This window comes from Saimiri boliviensis, chromosome X (genome assembly GCF_048565385.1).
Source record: "Saimiri boliviensis isolate mSaiBol1 chromosome X, mSaiBol1.pri, whole genome shotgun sequence".
Classification (NCBI taxonomy): domain Eukaryota; kingdom Metazoa; phylum Chordata; class Mammalia; order Primates; family Cebidae; genus Saimiri; species Saimiri boliviensis.
This window is the reverse complement of record NC_133470.1, coordinates 91961181-91979909: the sequence shown is the minus strand read 5'-3', so window position 1 is coordinate 91979909 and position 18729 is coordinate 91961181. Positions and strand designations below refer to the sequence as shown.

Here is an 18729-nt window from a genome sequence, read left to right as displayed (position 1 = left end):
GCTTATTACACTACCAGGAAAGTCTTCAATTAAAGTGCAGTATGATTACTATCATTCATTGATATTAATTGATCAGAAGTAGAGTAATCATATGCTCAGTTTGCATGTGACATTTCAGCTTTGAACGCATGGTCTCAACTGACTTATCAATAGCATCCCTTTTCCTTCAGAAAATGTCCCCACATGCTACCTTAATAGTAGGAAACAAGACAAGAAGCCAATTGTTAGAACTCAGTCATCATCTTAATATGAGCAGAAAAGATGATTTACAGTAAAACATTTGACTCAGTTTCTTAAATCCTGACTGCCTAAGGAACAGGGTTGGTGCTAGAACAAGTGACAGGACTGAGTCTCTGCAACAAGCCAAGAGTATCAAAACACCATGGGTAGAGGACTTCAGAGACGTGATATTTTTTGTCTCCTTTAACATTTTCTTCCTCATTCTCCCTAATCCAGAGAGAAAGCGGGGATTAGAGAGCTAACTCTGCTGCCGTTTGATTATTTCAAGTAGGTATTTTTGTCTGTCTACGTAAAAAGAACAAAGTCAAATCCTTTTGATATCGAATTGCCTTGATGCTTTAAAGCACCGGAGCTGTGATTATGGTCTGAAAATAGCTCTTGACATAAAACACAGATTAAAGATTCAGGTGAGTTTAGAGATGGGTTCTCCTGAGTCCTAAGGAGGCTAAAATCAGGGTTAGACCAAACAACAATTTATTATAGGGATAAGATAAGGACCCATATCTGAGCATTTATTTTTTATAAAAGCTTTTCCTTTAGAACTTTCTCTTTCAATCTTTACATTGTTAATTTTATGTCCATCTCTCTTTTTCTCTATAAGTATATGCATATGTATGCATCCATGCTACACTGAAGAAAATAAGTACAAAAATAAAATACATGGCATATATGTGTTTGTATGTGCTTAATGAAAAATTTGAAAGAGTATATCTCTGGAGAGTGAGAAAGAAGAGATTCTTAGAGGGTAGGTCAATGTTATATTTTACTGTATAGTTACTATGCTTTTGTATAATTTTACTGTTTTTATAATAAGCATATCACTTTTACAATTAAAGTCTAAAAGTTATTATTTTTATTTTAAAACATAATTAGGTGGAAAGGCATGTAAATATTCCTTCTAGGATTATGTATTCATAGATAAGATTGTTTGACCAAAATATTAATGTTATAAATTGACATAATATGTTAATTGAAGGTCAAATAACTAAGAGGAAATAAATAGCCTCTTGAAAGCATAACAGCTCCACCTTATAACATCCCTAGTAAAAAATCCCATTCAATTCTTAAAACTTATGAACTTGTACAAGAAGAATTCTAAAGGATCCCATTGGTGTATGAACTCTATAGAATCCTATCCCTTTGAGTAAGGGCAAGGCTTGAATATGATAGGATTTCACTCACATGAGTATGTGAGTATGCTATGAAACAAGCAAAGACAAAGGGATTTTGTAGATATAATTAATTGAGATCTCTATTAAATTGACTTTAAATTAATCAAAAGGGAAATTTTCATTAGTGAGCCCTTCAAAACTGAGCCTGGATCTCAGAGACAGGAGAAGCAGCAGGAGATACTTTCCTGTTGATCTTGAAAAAGCAAACTATCATGTTATTATTTAGTGGAACGTGTGACAGGAAATGGCAAAAAGAGTACATGCTGAAAGCTTCTGTTGTACAGCATCAAGACACTGAATCCTGCCAATTTCCAACAAACTGGGAAGAAAAATCCAAACTTCAGATGAGACCACAGCCCTTCCAGACATCTTGGTTGCAGCCTGGTTAGAGCCTGAGCAGAGGATCCAGCTAAGTAAGCATGCCCAGACTCCTTACCCATGTAAACTGTGAGACAACTGTGTGTTGTTTTAAGCTGTTAATTATGCACTAATTTGTTAGACAGGGATATAAAACTAACACAAGGATTATTATGTCACATTTCTTGCCTGGCATTGAAGATGAGCCTCTATTTCTTGTTTTCATGAAATCATCTTCTTCTCTTTGTTGTATCCCAAGATATTTATCTATAAGAGGAAACAAAAATACGCAGTCACCTTCTACATGTTCGCTCATACCATTACCTGAGAAAGAGATGGCTTAGAGGAATGGTGAAATGCATGGATAGTAGACCAGTGCTGTCTGCCAGAAATGTCTATGCTGATGGAAATATTCTATATTCGTGCTGTCCACTATGGCAGCCACTAGCTGCATGTGGCTCTTGAGCATGTGAAATGTGGTTAGTACAACCAAGGAACTGAATTTTATTTATATTTAATTTTAGTACATTTAAATTTAAATAGACACCAGTGACTTTCAGATTGAGCAGGACAATTCTAGAGTCAGACAATCTGAATCCAACTTACAGCTTCACTACTTAGTTGCATGACCTTGCATAAGTTTTCACCTATTTGTGCCTCAGTTTTTTAATGATTTGGTCTTCCTCATAGGGTTGTTGTGAGCCTTAAATGAGTTAGTACTTGTGATGTACTCAAAAGAGTGCCTTTTATATAGTGAGCATTATATGTGTTTGTCAAATAAATCAGTAGGTTCTCCTACCCTTCTTTCCCATACAAATTATAACATTCATTCTTTAAGCCCTAGAGATTCTTCCCTCTTCACATGAAATTTTTGGGATTACTCCAAACCACACACTACTAATTGGCTGTCACATTACTTTGGCCTGTAATTACATACTGCCATGAATTGTTATTTAAATATTTGTGGGTAGATTTTCTTTCTCCAAGACTGAACAGTCCTCAGTAGAAATTACTATATGACATGTGCCTTTTGTATCTCTCATAGCACTGAATACCCTAAGTTTATCTAAAACACGTTCGATGAATATTTGTTGACATTTGTGTAAGGCCTTGAATTAGAGATAAAAGAGATGTCAGAGTCAATGACCAGAGATATTGCTGGTACTGTAGATTTTTTAAACAATTAAAGTGTTGTTAGGCTCCAGAAACATGGTATCTAAAAAAAAAAAAATACTGCCAAGATTATAGCTGTCAGAACCTGAAAGAGAGAGTTTGAACTCTCAAATGAGAGTTTTGTAAAAGTAAAGTATGAATGGCAATGACCCTGGGAAGGAGTCTGTACCCAGCTGGTTCACAAACAATCCCCAAAACAATGGCCAGACTATAACACATCCAGAAAATGTGTTATCATTTTATGCAGTGGGCACTGGGGACTTCTCAGAGGACAGGGATCCAGCCTCCTTCCTTGGAGACTAGAAACTTTCGGTTCAAAAAGGCTATGACTATTTACATCCTGGGAGGTAATCTTTGATGTAAGGGCTTGGAAAAGCCACAAGGCCCATTGGAGATCAGTCCTCTTGTACCAAGACACCAATCACAAACTTTGAAGGCCTGCTCCATTCTTGCCTTATGCTCAACATAACAGCCTCCTGTCCACTGCTTCTATCCAGACTTTTCTTGGGGATCCTGCCTCAATCTGTCAAATCATTTTAAATTACTTTGTTTCCTGCCTAAGAATAAGAATTTGATTCTATTTCTGTCAAGTGCCCCACCACTTCTCTACCTAACTAGACCTCTAGCTTAAGCTGTGCCTATGCTATGACCTGTCTTGTCTTCTCGCAACTTGACCACCTCTCTCTCCTACTTGAATCCACAAGGATCTGGGAGGCTACAGTTTTGCCTTACATCAGGCACAAATCTCCAAGAGCTTCCTAGGTGATTCAATAGGGGAGTTAGGTTCTGGGGTGGAAGAGTGATAAAGATGCTATAACCACTCCTTTCTCAAGTCACAGCACATCACAACTCAACTTTGAGCCATTGTGCATATGATAAAGTGACAAAAAGTTTCCTCAAATAGCTCACTTAAGCTCATAGTCTACTCTCCTTTGTAATGAGCCAACTCTGTTTTTTCTATGACTATACAGATTTCTCCTAATTTTAAGAAAAGCCAGTAGACATTTACAGCCAGGCATTTCCACTTACACTTAAGTGCATTTCTCCATACAATCTTTAACTGTTGAGTTGGTTAAGGAAGAAAAAAGAAGTATTAAACCCTCCGTGGGGAAGCAGTAGTAAAGTAGTAAAAATAAATGGATCTAAGAAAAGCAGCAGACCTGGCAACTGAAGTGTTGCTCATCGTTAAGTCTTTCTCTGACTTTGCTATTCTTTACTAATGTAGCCTCTTATTGTATTTTTTTCATTAATATGCCTGCATATAGTATGCCATATTAGGAACACTCATCCTACTCATTCTATAGCATGGTAATAAAATGTGAATCATGAATCTTATTACAAAATATCAGTAACTTTTAGTTATTTTATACTAGAAAATTCAACACAATATTCTCATTGTTATTTTGCATCATGATTTAAAACAAGAAATATAATAACTTCAAAAGTTTAGTTTAGTTTATGTCTTCACTCATAAGTGGGTGTTAAACAATGAGAACACATGGACACATGGAGGGGGACATCATACACTGGGATCTGTTGAGGGATTCGGGGGCTAGGGGAGGGATAGCAGCATGTAGGGAGGTTGGGGAGGGATAACATTAGGAGAAATTTCTAATGTAGGTGACAGGGGGAATGGAGGCAGCAACCCCCATGGCATGTGTGTGCCTATGTAACAATCCTGCAAGATGTGCACATATACTCCAGAACTTAAAGTAAAAATTTTTAAAAAAGTTTAGTTTAACTATAAGACATAAAAACTCTTTGCTTACATATTTTAAGCATAATTAATATTTTAAAAATATTTTGGAATTGCATAAATGTTTTTCTATTCTTCCTGGAAATGAATTCTATCCATCAATAACTTATACCAGTTGTATTATAATCTGCCTAGCAAAGTACCAATTCATATTAACTGCAAGGAAGGCCAGAATTAACTGGTGAAGAAAAGTTAAATAAATGTACTTCTATTACAAGAACATAAAAGAAGACAAACAACTAATTATCAAAGTACTTCTAAACATTTTCCTCATCTGGTAATAAAGACAATGCTGCCCTTTAGATGTGTTTGGAGCAAGAAATGAGATTATATATATCAAGCATGTTGCATTGGGACTAGAAGAAACATTTAATAGGAATAGCAGTTGTATTATCATAGGAAACATAGTGCCCCAAATTTCTAGCCTACAAGGAATCACCTTTCTTAAACATCTAAGTAAAATAACTTGCAACTTCACCCCAGTGACCATGAGTAATAGAGACCCCTTCTGTGTATTTTGAATGATTCCTGGAGAGTATGAATTTATCTGTTCTACTTGTTTCTCTTGTTTCGATACTGCTGCTTCCAGTGTCTCTGGATTACTCCCAAATCCTACCCATTTACTTTCCATTAAGTCAAGCCACATCAGTTCTCAAAAACTTCTGTCTGAATGCAACAGTAGAGTACCTTTCTCCCCTCCCCAAGGTAGTATTAACACAAGCCTGCCATCAGGTCCGGTGGTTAACACATTGTACCAGAAATTTGAGAATTTTGTAAGAATATTACAATTCAGAAAGCAAAATTTAGCTTAATTTCAGACATTGCTGTTCCCAGAACCCACAGGACACATAACAATATGTAGGGTCTTCCAAGCCAGCTGCCAGAGTTCCTTCTGTCATCTTTCTCTTTCCAGTTCCAAAGTTCTTGAACATGTTTGTCCCAGTTCAGGCCAGAGGAAATAGAAAATCTCTCGATATCAGCAAGGGCTTGGATTTCCACCATGTCACCCCTACCAAAAGTATACTTTTTCATTATTAGAATAAGTTAGCATCCCGCTCTGAATTACTTACACTGAGATTACTTCCAATATCAGAGGACAAAGAATAAGCACTTAATGTTCTTCTGCATGACAATAAAGCTCACAAGTAATCCCTTCTAGAATGAAGAGAAAGGCATAGCCCCATTTTTGCTTTTTCAGCCCCAGGAAGCTAATTTCCTACAATTTTTGAAAAGCAGTTTTATCCCTACTACCTGTCATGAAGGAAACAGAAATAGTGAAGTTCTGTCTTGGACCACCTCACTACAATATGAGTAACATTAATGAGGTCTTGCTAGGCTATTTTAGCAAATGGATTAAAAAAAAAAAAACGTTTAAAATTAGTACATTAACCTTTTTTATGTAAATAGAAGCTGCCAAGTTTCAATTAGAAAGCAATTGGTTGCTAAAGTAAGCCAACAATTACCTTGCAGATTTGTTGAGTGTTTTTTAGATACTACAAAGATAAACTTCAGTCTGCCCTGCATTCAAATGGTCAAAAAAAAAAAATCCAATTAATGAACTTTTTTGTCAGACTGTAGAGACAGGCTTCATTTCTTCCAACTGTTAGCCCCAAAACAATCCAGAGTGATTGTTTTAGATCTAATCACAGAATTCTGTAGCAGACGCAAAGAAGTTTTTTTTTTTTTTTTTAAATTTTGAGTTTATCCTGTAGTTTTATGAAAGAAAAAAATAGGCCATAAGAATTAGCTGCTTAGGTTTACATAGCTATTAAATGGCTTCTGTGCCAGATTGTAGAGATATTTTTTTGTCAAAAGTCAAGATTTCTAAGATGGTTTTGCTTTAGCTAAATATATCTATTTGAATTAGTGTCACTTGAATGTAGAAGTTTAATTCTCATGTTGAAAAAGAATATGACTTCAAACTATAGTACAGGGCTACACTAATCAAAGCAGCATGGTACTGGTACAAAAACAGACACGTAGACCAATGGACTACAAGAGAGAGCTGACAAATAAGGCTGCATACCTACAGCCATCTGATCTTCAACAAAGCTGACAAAAATAAGCAATGGGGAAAGGGCCCCCTATTCAATAAATGATGATGGAATAACTGACTGGCCACATGCAGGATATTGAAATTGGACCCCTTCTGTATATCATATACAAAAATCAACTCAAGATGGATTAAAGACTTAAGTGTAAAACCCAAAACTGTAAAAACCCTGGAAGATAATTTAGGCAATACCATTCTGGACATAGGATCTGACCAAGATTTCCTGATGGTAAAGATGTCAAAAGCAATTGCCACAAAAACAAAGCTTCGCAAATGTGACCTAATTAAAGAGCTTCTGTACAACAAAAGAAACTGTCAGTCAAGGAAAGTGACAACTTACAGAATGGGAGATTACATTTGCAACGTATACATTCAACAAAGGTCTAATATCCAGAACCTATAAGCAACTTCAACAAATTTACAAGCAGAAAACAAACAACTTCATTAAAAAGCCAGAAAAGAACGTGAATATGTTTTTTTAAAAGACACACATGTAGCCAACAGTCATATGAAAAAAAAAAAAAAGCAACATCACAAACCATAGAGAAATGCAAATCAAAACCATAATGAGGTTCCATCTTACCCTAGTCAGGATGGCTATTGTTAAAAAATCAAAAGATAACAGGTGCTGTCAAGGTTGCAGAGAAAAAGAAAGGCTTATATGCTGTTGGTGGAAATGTAAATTAATTCAATCATTATGAAAAGCAGTGGGGTGATTATTCAAAGGATAAAGAGAACTGCCATTGGATCCAGCAATCCTGTTACCGGGTATGTACCTAAAGGAATATAAATTGTTCTATCATGAAGACACATGCACGTGTATGTTAACTGCAGCACTATTCACAACAGCAAAGACATGGAGTCAACCTAAATGCCTATCAGTGACAGATTGGGTAAAGAAATTCTGGTACATATACACCATGGAATACTATGCAGCCATAAAAAATGAGATCATGCCCTTTGCCGGAACATGGGTGGAGCTGTAGGCCACTATCCTTAGCAAACTAATGCAGGAACAGAAAACCAAATACTGTATGTTCTCACTTTTAAGTGGGAGCTAAATTATCAGAAGACATGGACACATGTAAGGGAATGAGGCATACTGGGGCCTCAAGGAAGGTGGAGGGTGAGAGGAAGGAGAGGTTCAGGAGAAATAACTAGGGGTACTAGGCTTAATATTTGGGTGACAGAATAATCTGTACAACAAACCCCCATGACATGTGTTTATATAACAAACCTGCACATGTACCTCTGAACTTAAAAGTTAAAATAAAAGGATGCCCACAACTAGGCAACTGAGGGCTAGTATGACGGTTTTACATGGTTCTTAGGGACCCCAGAATGTTCTGTGAATTCATTCTGCCACCCTGGAGGGTGGTCCTAGTCTTCATGTTCCAAGATGGCCATGGAAACTATATCAAACGAGTTCAGAATGAGGGCATTCGTTTCCTTTACAAGAAGACTTTCCACAGCTCCCAAATGAGACTTCCACTCTCATTGGCCAGAACTTAGTGACAGGGCTTGCTTAGTTGAAAAGATAGTTGAAAAGAAGTTGAAAAGTTTCATTCTGGGAGGCAATGTCCTGGAATAAAAATCGGGCTTCTTAGTCTAACCAAGCAATGGAGAACAGTCACTAAGAGGCTACTGGTAATGTAAAATCTGCTACAGTAGCTTTTGCTTGTCTTAAGGTCCATCTGCTTCTGAGGATGACTTTATATTCACAAACAATGACACTCGCTTCTATTATTGGTGGCTCTAAGATTCAGAGAAATGACATATCTATACATGGTCTGGTTTCTTGGATTATTTCTCTCATAGGAGAAATCCAAGATTAAGTCTAAGCCAAAGTAACAATGGGGAACCAAAGAGGTCTGGGTATTTTTAGCTAACCAGTTGGCGCAGGCCTGCCAGAAATATATTTTTGTAAAGGAATAAGGACATTCCTGGTGGATAATCCAACTTAAGGAAAAAGTCATCCACCGGTTGTTCTCATTTCTTTCCTTTATTCAACAAATACTTATTGAGCATATGCTATATGACAGTCATTTAAAATGCAGCAAAAACAAACAAGGTTCCTGCATACAGACCAGTCTAATGAGAAAGTTACTCATTAAAAAAATAAACAATAAATAAAATAACTAAATACAATGTTATAAATGGTGTTAAATGCCATGAGGTAAAAACAAAATAAAAAATACAGGAGTCTGCACTATAAAAGGAAAAAAAAGGCACCTACTCAGAACACTGAAGGCAAGGTGACAGGAAAAGGTATTTATTGCAAGAATGTGGCTTTCTTATACTGGTGAAAAAGTTGGAAACACCTTAGGAGAACTGATAAATATAATTTGATGTATTTATGTGATGACTAGTATGTCACAGTTAAACTGAGTTATTAAATAGATGTCTATGCATCAAAATGGAAAAATCTAAAAGAAATGAGTAAAAATAGATAATAATGCATACATGACTTTTCTCACAAAATGAGCCTATTATATTGCCCATGAGTAAATATGTATGTAGTTAACTAAAGGAAACTGGATCCATGCACATCAACACACCTGCGTTTGGGGACAGGTGAAAAGAATGAAACTGGTGGTAGGATACAAACCAACTTCATCTTTAGTTGTTTATTTTTATATTGATACTATTGTTAACATTTGCTTCTGGTCTTTTTAACACAGCAGATTTACACAGTAGTAGGAACAAGGGATCTTGTATGTTATTCTCTATTTTTTCTCTTCTCTCTTTTTTCATTCCTTCGTTATTTTAATTAAAAAAAAGATAAAGAACTTTTTGACCTACCAAAGAGGAAGGATCCTATTCCTAATACGTTTCCTTGGACCCACACATTTGTGGTCTGTCACTGGCTATATTCATCTCCCAAAGTATAAATGACAATTAAATTCACACACACACAGAGACAGACACACACATACACACATACCCATGTGCACATTTTCTTACAAAACAGGTGAAGATACAATAAGAGAATTGATCTTTCTATGATGAAGACTATTACTTCATAATACCTCTAAATCCAGTTACTTTTAATATACTAGACATCGTCTAGGCTCAGAAAGAATACACACAATGTATGGTTAAGTAGAATTGACCTTGAGGGAGAAGCAAACCTAGTATTTCTTCTCAATTTGAAGTTAATTTCACTTTTGACAAACTGTGAGGCAGTTATGGTACTCACAGAGATAAAAGATACTAATGGCCTTTTTTCTCCTAATTAATAAGGAATTAAAGTATATAGCCATACCCCATAAGGAGTTCATTAAGTTATAGACATTTTGTATATTGAATAGATCAAATTACTACAGAAAGCGTGAGGGTATAGTCAAAAACTTCTGTGATGGTAGCTGTAATTTATTGACTGCCTACTGGTGGGCAATTGGCGGTGATCATGTTAACTCTTTTAAATACACTGTGGTTTCATAACTAATTAAGAAGTAAATGCAAGTATCACACAGATGGAGATCAAAATACCAGCTTCATTACCGTCAATAATAAATTCAATAACTTGGTTTGGTCTATGGCGATAATTGGACTTCCCGCAAATACTTCTGAGTTAAATTTAGCCATCCAGTCTCAGGCAGTGCTGGGAAGATTCTGAGAGTAGGTGGCCCTGGAAAGAAAGAAAGACACAAAATACACTGAGCTCAGCTTGTTCAGATTCTTCTCTCAAACTCACCAGGGAGATCACTTCTTTCTCGGAGTCAGGAGGAGGAGGAGAAGGGAGGCAGGGAGGAGGAGGATCAGGAGGAAAAGGAGGAGGAAGAGACAGACAGAGAGAGAAGAGAGAGAGACCCACTCTTCCTATTATTTCCAGAAGGATGATATTCCCTACTCTATGGACCAAGCTAAGGTACACTTGGAGGAGAACATATTTCCCTTTTCACCTACTAAATGCTAGGCGCAGTATGAAACATGTTATATCTTTTTTTCTATGCTTCTCACAACAATGCTCACTAGGTCAGTATAATTATCCAGGCTTTACAAAAGAGGAAAGTGAGACTCAGAGATTTTAAGTAACATGCCCATACTCCTACTCAAATTCTTGGTTAGATAGTTGAGCTAGAATTCAAATCCAGGACTGTTTGACTCCAAAGCCCACATACTTCCTACTATCTGCACTTTATGCAAATGGAATCACCTAATTCCTCTTTTAAATAATTAGAGTAATGTAGCTGGGGCATAAAAATGTCACCAGTCCTTTCAACTTTCTTGGATAATTGGTGCTTGTCAATCACATGCATTTGGCTCGGTATAAGATTATGCCAAATGAAATGTCTTTTCACAAAAACCTATTGTTTAATTTTAAGTTAATTCACCTCTGTAAATCTGAGAGGCTTAGTCCCATTCTGCCTTGGGTGTGTACACACGGTACCTATTAGCAATTAAAATGAGTTATAAATGTGTCAAGAAGAGATTCTGCAGCTGAAATCCAGGTCAGCTTACTTGAAATGGATATATATCTTCCTCTTCTGAATGTTCGTTAGATGTTCTATTTTATTTTCAAAAGTTTGTAGCAGAAATTTTCTTGAAGTTGACACTTATAGGTCAAGAGAGCTTCATGATAATGTCCTCAGCCCCCATGCTTCAGAAGCCTATTCTGAAGAGCTTATATAACTCTATTCAAAATTTTGAAATAAAGAGGATACAAAAATGAAAGAAAAAAACCGATTATGGACCTTGGTCTCCATGCAATAGCTTCAAAATTATTCAGTAGATCTAGTAAATAATAGCATGAAAAGTAAGCTCCTTCAGATTTTATTAAATTTGACATTTTAGCATCTATGTAACAATAATAAAGTAAATCTTTCCAAACTCAATACTGAGATTTTTGCTTATTTTTTCAATTCAGTAAGTATTTACCAAGCATTTTATTCCATTTTATACAGTTTATTCCAAAGCACAACATAAACAGTGCACTTTTACTTAAAAGAATTTGAAAATAAAACGATATGGCTTAATGTGACTGACCATGTGCTTTTTGCTGGGCTATTATAACACTCTTCGTAAGCAGAGTGTATTGTGCTATGTTAAGTTTTAATGCTGAACATCAATGAAAAAATATAATTCTAAAATTAAAGTATCAAAACATCAAACAATCAAGCAGAGGCATTGACTTGAGAGTTGTGCAATGTAAATTTTCCTTTTGACTCTGCCTGTATGACCGAGAAAGTCACTTAACCTCGCTGAGCCTCATTTTCCCCACCTATAAAATGAAGATGTTAGACTAGAATGGATCTTGTCGTTTGCGTCAGATTCCCTTGAGAGTCTTATAAAAGTACCATTCCATGACTTCACCTCCAGAAAGTTCTATTCAGTAAGATTTTAGAGGAGCTCAGAAATCTTCCTATTTAACAAAGGCCCAGGGGATGTGAGTGTTGGAGATGAACACAAACTATAAAATAAGGTACACTGAATTCTAGATCCCCTTCCCATTCTACCATTCTAATAGCCTATGAACGTTTTAGTGAAAATAACAATTATGATGATATCTTTATTGCAGAAATTTCTATGTAGTGATGACCCATTTCAAGTAATTATTTTATCAGAATATAGACTGCTCCCTGTGGTGTTTATACTTTTTGTTGATAAAACATCTGTGAATGAAGTAATTATCAAACCAACTCTAAAAGAAAGTAAACAAAAAAGGAAGAGAGGAAAGAAGGAAAGGAAGGTATTGATAGATAGGCACATACACAAAACACAAACTCTTATTCTATCAAGTGCTTTTATACCCAAACTAATCATCAACATTTTGTAAGTAGAAAAATCTTAAATATGGCATTACTTTTGTATTCCAAAGAACTGAACACACATGCAAGCAGCTTTGTAAGCCTGCAGTTTAATTGTATATCACTTGCCCTGTTCCCCTGTATTTTGAAACTTTTTACATAGAAGTATCAGCTACATTAATATATTATGGTGGGTTTTTAAAATTATTTAAGTTTCTGATATGGTTTGGCTGTGTCCCCACACAAATCTCACCTTAAATTGTAATTCCCATAATTCCCATGTGTTTTGGGAGGGACCTGGTGAGAGACAATTGCATCATGGGGTGGTTTCCCCTATACTGTTCTCATGGTAGTAAGTCTCATGATGAGATTTGATGATTTTATAAGGGGTTTCGCCTTTAACTTGGCTCTCATTTTCTCTTGTCTGCCACCACGGAAGACATGCCTTTCACATTCTGCCATAATAGCAAGGCTTCCTCAGCCATGTGGAGCTGTTAGTCCATTAATCCTGTTTTTCTTTGTAAATTTCCCAGTCATGGGCATGGCTTTATCAGCAGTGTGAGAACAGACTAATACAGGTGCTTTGCATATTACTACTGAAAATGGATCAAGAAATTGGATGTTTAACTTAATATAGGTATTATGGCCCATCTGTGCTCTTGAACTCTGTTTTAGCCAAATCTCTTACTTAAAAATCCATAGAGAAGCACAACTTGATGAAGCCAGGTAGCCTGTGAGCTATATCACCATGGCAGCTCAAGAATGAATTTGGCTAACGGCTATAGCAAAGATAACAAATCAACAATTTCATTGGAGTTCAATACACCCTAATGTTGCAACATAAATCAAAGCAGATTCATTCAGAACCTGGAGTAAATCATAGGATATTTGAATTTCAAGCAACTGGAACTTTACAGCAGGCATCCAGATATAGCCAAAATTGTCATACAATGTTTACTCATATTCAAGTATAGGAGTTCTCTTAAATTGAGTGATGATATTTAAAAAAAATTGTAAACAGAACATCAATTCATTAATTTTACAGCTGTCTGTCCTTCCTTCAAATAATAACCAGCATTAATCATTTAGCAGTCATGTACAAAGCTTCCTACATATTAGTATTTACATTGAAAAATACATTAAAATAAAATAGTTCAACATATTCAAATTAAGGCAAATAAATTGTCCAGTTCAAATGGTGCCATTCCCTGACCTGGGTCAACTAGACCTATATATGAAAAGCTAAAGGATAGGTATACTGAATTCATTGTTCTGAAGCAACGATGTGTAGCAAGAAAAAAGCTTGCTTTTGCTTCCTTTCAAAATATTAATGAGGTGATATTGACCCCACTCCTGTACTTGTGTTGCTGTGGTGATGTCCACAGTGGAGGAAAACTTTGGTGATAATTATGCTTTCAATATTGTCATGGTTTCCTGAGATCACCATAAAGTGATGCTTTTAAAATACTGCATCCCGTTCTTCCACCTCAGATACACTTCAGGCTATTTTTCTAAGAGAACTTCAGGCATATATAGGTTATCTAAAACTCATATAATGTGAAGCTCTTTTTATTCTCAATTTACTTAGAAATCTAGTGAGACTAAAGACAGATGCAAAAGTTTCTTAATATATGTCCTGGGGCCATTACGTTTGACTAAGAGATTACCTGACCTGCAATAATCAGATGAATAGGGTTGTGTTCCAAGTGTCATTTCACTGTCACTTAAGAAACTTCCTCGGAGATGAAAAATAGAAGGGGACAAAAATAATTGATATCACATCTGAGTAATAAGTCATCAGGATTCAAGGTAAAAATCATCCCTTCTCTTCGCAGTGATTTGCAATGATGGTTGAATGTTGCATCCAGGTATTACCTGGAAACGATTTTCTTTGCATTCTAGATCTTATTTGCCTCATTTCTGAACCTACAATTTCTAAACTCTGCCTCATTGTGTGCAAATCACAACCTCAGGTAGATCTGGAGTATGCCATCCTTGCCATTTTTTTTTCATATTAATAGACCAGTCCTCTTCGCAAATGATGACATTTTTAAAAATCAGAAATACTTAACGCAAATCCTGAGTAGCTGCTATTCTGGCTGTAACTCTTTGGAACTGGGTATCTTGCATGCAGCCATTTTTGAATTTTCCAGCAGAGTCAGCATTAAATTATCTACCACAGCACATACTTTATCATATATTTATACTAGCCAAACACAAATACATAAATAAAATCAACAGAACTTATTACAGAGGCTCAACTGCATTGTACCATTCCCATAAAGTGCAATGTCAAACCTAATAAATTTGGCTTCCTCCAGAACACATTAGATTGTAACTCCAAACCAAAATATAACTTCCAGCTGCAGCAAAATTAATAAGGTAGAGTGTGTCAGGATAGATGAAATACCTACTAATGCTGTCCTGAGCCTTATCTGTTAAATTTGTGGCTTTTGCCATGTATATGTGCTCCCAAGTCTAGTACGCTTAAATATGGTTCCTACTGATAAACCGCTAGACTCAGTCAACAAAGAGGGAGATCCAAAGCCCTTAGAGAACAAGTGTCCTTAATAAGTGGCACTTGGTATAATGGATGGGGTCACCATAAGTTTTCCTAAAACTTCGTATGACATGCAATTGTCTTTTCCTTCTGTTTCTATATTTTTTTCTCTTGGTGTACTGCCTCTTTTCTCCTTTCTATCCAATTTTCCTTCCTTTCCCTCCCATTCCAGTGTGCCAGCATTATTCAAACTGTAAGATGCAATCTGTACTCACTCCTGAATTCAGTTTAGTGGACCACAGCCATCCATTTTTAAAATCGACTACAACAGAATAATATTTCAGGGTGCAAGGCCATAATGAGGGTAATATTGTTTCAGAAAACTCATGTTTCAATCCATGACTGTGCCTTGGATCATGATGCAAAATATATTTATTTCTGTGGAGCAGTACCAGTATGCATTGCCTGCCTCCACTGATAGTACTTTGCCATAAGAGACGGAAGGATGCAGAGTGTCGTCAGTAGATCACAAAGCAGAGCAGCAGGCAGCCTGGAATCTAGCTGGTGCACTGTTGCTAAGTCATAATGTGTCTTTTGTTCCTTTAAATTGTTTAAGTGATTAAAAAAATTAAGGTATTTATATACATACACATATTATACATATATTTATTTCTATTATATATTATACATAATATATACATTAATATTATATGCTTATAATATGTTTATAATATAAATGTACATATTATGTATAATATATAATATTTGTACATATATGTTTTTATACATAATATATGCATTTATATTATATATACATTATACATAATATAAATGTATAAATAGATAATATACATAATATAAATATATAAATATATAATATAAAGGTATATATTATATAGAAATAAATATATTTCGATGTAATAATATAAATACATACATGTATTTATGTATTTATACATGCATGTATTTATATCATATAAAATCACATAATATATACATTGATATTATCTATATTCAAACATTTATATATATTTATACATATATGTATATGCATAATATATATTTTATGCAGTACACATCATATACATAACATGTATTACATATAATGTGTATATACATATAATATACATATAATATGTATACATATACATGCATGTATGTAATATGTATATATGTATATGATAATGTATATAATGTATACATTATATGTATAGTATACATTTATGTATGTATACATGTGTGCATTCATAGTATATATTTATAAATATATACATATATTATATATATTTATACATTTATATATGTATTTATATGTATGTTTGTATTTATGTTTATATATAAATGCATATATTATGTATTATATAATATAAATACATGTATATATAAAATGTATTGGTACATATTTATAAAAACATTTATATATTATGTATTTATGTTATTTGTTAGACATAACATAAATACATGTATGTATATAAAATATAATATACATATATACATTACGCACACAAGAGCGAGGGATGCTGCTACTCCTCAAACATTGCACAGGGCAGCCCTCACAACAAATCATCATTTGGCCAAATATGCAAATATGTCATTAGTGTTGAGGTGGAGCCCTGATATATACATATATGTACCTATTTGAAAACATCATCTGTAAAATAAAAGATGGAATTTTTTGAAGTTGTTTTGAATGTTTGACATGACATAGCCCCAACTGGAATCATAAATATTTTTTCGAATCTTAATTCTATTAGGTAGCTTAAATTCAAACATTGATTTCTGACTAAAATCAACCATTTATCAAGAATGTGAGTATGGGCAAGTTCTTTAAATTTTCTGAGCCTCATTTTCCTCTTGTGTAAAGTCTGGATAATCATACTGGCCTGTTGAGGATTATCATGAGAAACATAAAAAACATACATAAACATAAAAAACAAATAGAAACTTTTTTGTATAATTTATTCATTTTAAGAAGTGAGTAAAAAAATTTCCAGTTTAAGATTTCTTATGTACGACATTATAATTTTCAAGAGTTCTGTATACATTGCATCCTTAGTGACTCCACATGGCAGGGGCCAGTCTTTCACTTGGGAAACTGAAATTGGTGTAATGCCTGTTCTGGTCCCATTGTGAGAAAGTAGCATGGGTGAAATTTGAACCCAGATCATTGGGCTCCAAGGGCTTGAATATGAATTTGATTAAAAGAAAAACTGCTGTGGGTCTTGGCCCAGCACTATTTCAACCAAGCCAAAATGCCTGCCATATAATCAAAATAATTGAATTGAATTTAAAAATATCCACCTTTTCAATAGCATCAGGAACAAAAGTCTACAATATCCTTTAAACAACAATTACTAATCTTAAGGCCACGTCCTCTTTGTTGCATTTCTTTATTTAGGAATTCGTTCTGTGAAACTCTTCTTTGAAACCTTTGGTTGAAAAGGAACAATAGTCACTGAAATTGCAGCACATCTGTCTTAGAGTTACTGACTTTACATTTTGTCTTCTTTTATGTTTTAAAGCTTTCTACTTCTGGATAGTGTGATGAAGTTGAAAAAACATCATTCTCAGGTAATTATGTACCTCACAGTAAAAGGACATCCTTTACATCATCCCAGAAACATAGGCACTTCTATCTTATTCATCCTAGATGAAATTTCTGGTTTTTCTGTAATCTTAAAATGAAATTATAAAAATGCAGGAAAGATTTCGTTTTCTTCATTTTTTCAGTAGTTTTGCAGTCCGCGGTTTCTATGCTGTTTAGCAACGTGAAGTTTAAAATAGAAAATAGAGCAGGGTACATGAAATCCCCCACCACATGCAATGTAACTATGTAACAAACCTGCACATGTATACGTGAGCATAAAATAAAAGTTTTTAAAAAAGAAAACAGCACATGGATATAAAAACACATTGACAGTGCTACTATAAAAAAGAACAGTGTCAATTTTATTAATTAACAGAAGTAAATTAATATGGGTGTCCTTCATATTCAAATCTATTTGGAAATTTTTCTCTAACAGAGAAACTTTTAGAAAATTCAGTATAAACCAGCTTTCAAATTAACTGACATATTTAAATTTTTCACAGACTTCACACTCTCCTCCATTATAACTGTCTATGCAAAACCCTCTCAGAAAGTTGTATATTGCTCATCATTTTTTATGTCTGTGTATTGAAGGGACAGCTACCTGCCTACTTGAAAATTGTATGCTGACAAAAGAAAAGTCTGCTCTTTTTAATTTTATCTTACTATCACTGTGGTCCCATGTGGAAAAGCAGGCTGCTAAATACTTTTTGAAGGCTGGTGAACATGTTAGACTTGCCTACAAAGCTAATTAAAACTGATGGATGCCGTAGATTACATGTTACTACTGGATCTAAATAAAATATCCAGTTTCATCATTAATGCCATGTCCCTCATCTAATCTGTATAGAAGTTACAACATTGTTATATATTACCTTTGGCTACAGACACATCAGCCTTCTGAGTAAACTGTCTCCTTTTTCAGCATGACTTTCAGTTATTTCTGTATTCAAATGGCCTCCTAGCTCTGGGTTTTGCAGTTGTTTGTAACACTTGTGAAAACCTACATGAAAAGATGACACAATCAGAAATAAGGTAAAGACAGTGGTATAAGTATTCACTGACCTCACTTAGTTAATAATATGATGCACCCAGTCTGCTGCCTCTGGTCCGTAGCAAACAGCACATTGGACATTTACAC

General features: G+C 34.8%; 1 long non-coding RNA gene across 1 annotated transcript; it reads right to left on the bottom strand.

Moving 5' to 3' along the window:
* Positions 1-1953: 1953 nt before the first annotated feature.
* On the bottom strand, positions 1954-18580 carry LOC141582767 (uncharacterized). The gene is made up of 3 exons (XR_012515639.1): positions 18464-18580; positions 10256-10382; positions 1954-2036 (listed from the first exon to the last, which is right to left on the bottom strand). It is a non-coding gene; the product is annotated as an uncharacterized LOC141582767 (long non-coding RNA).
* Between the last annotated feature and the right edge of the window lie 149 nt (positions 18581-18729).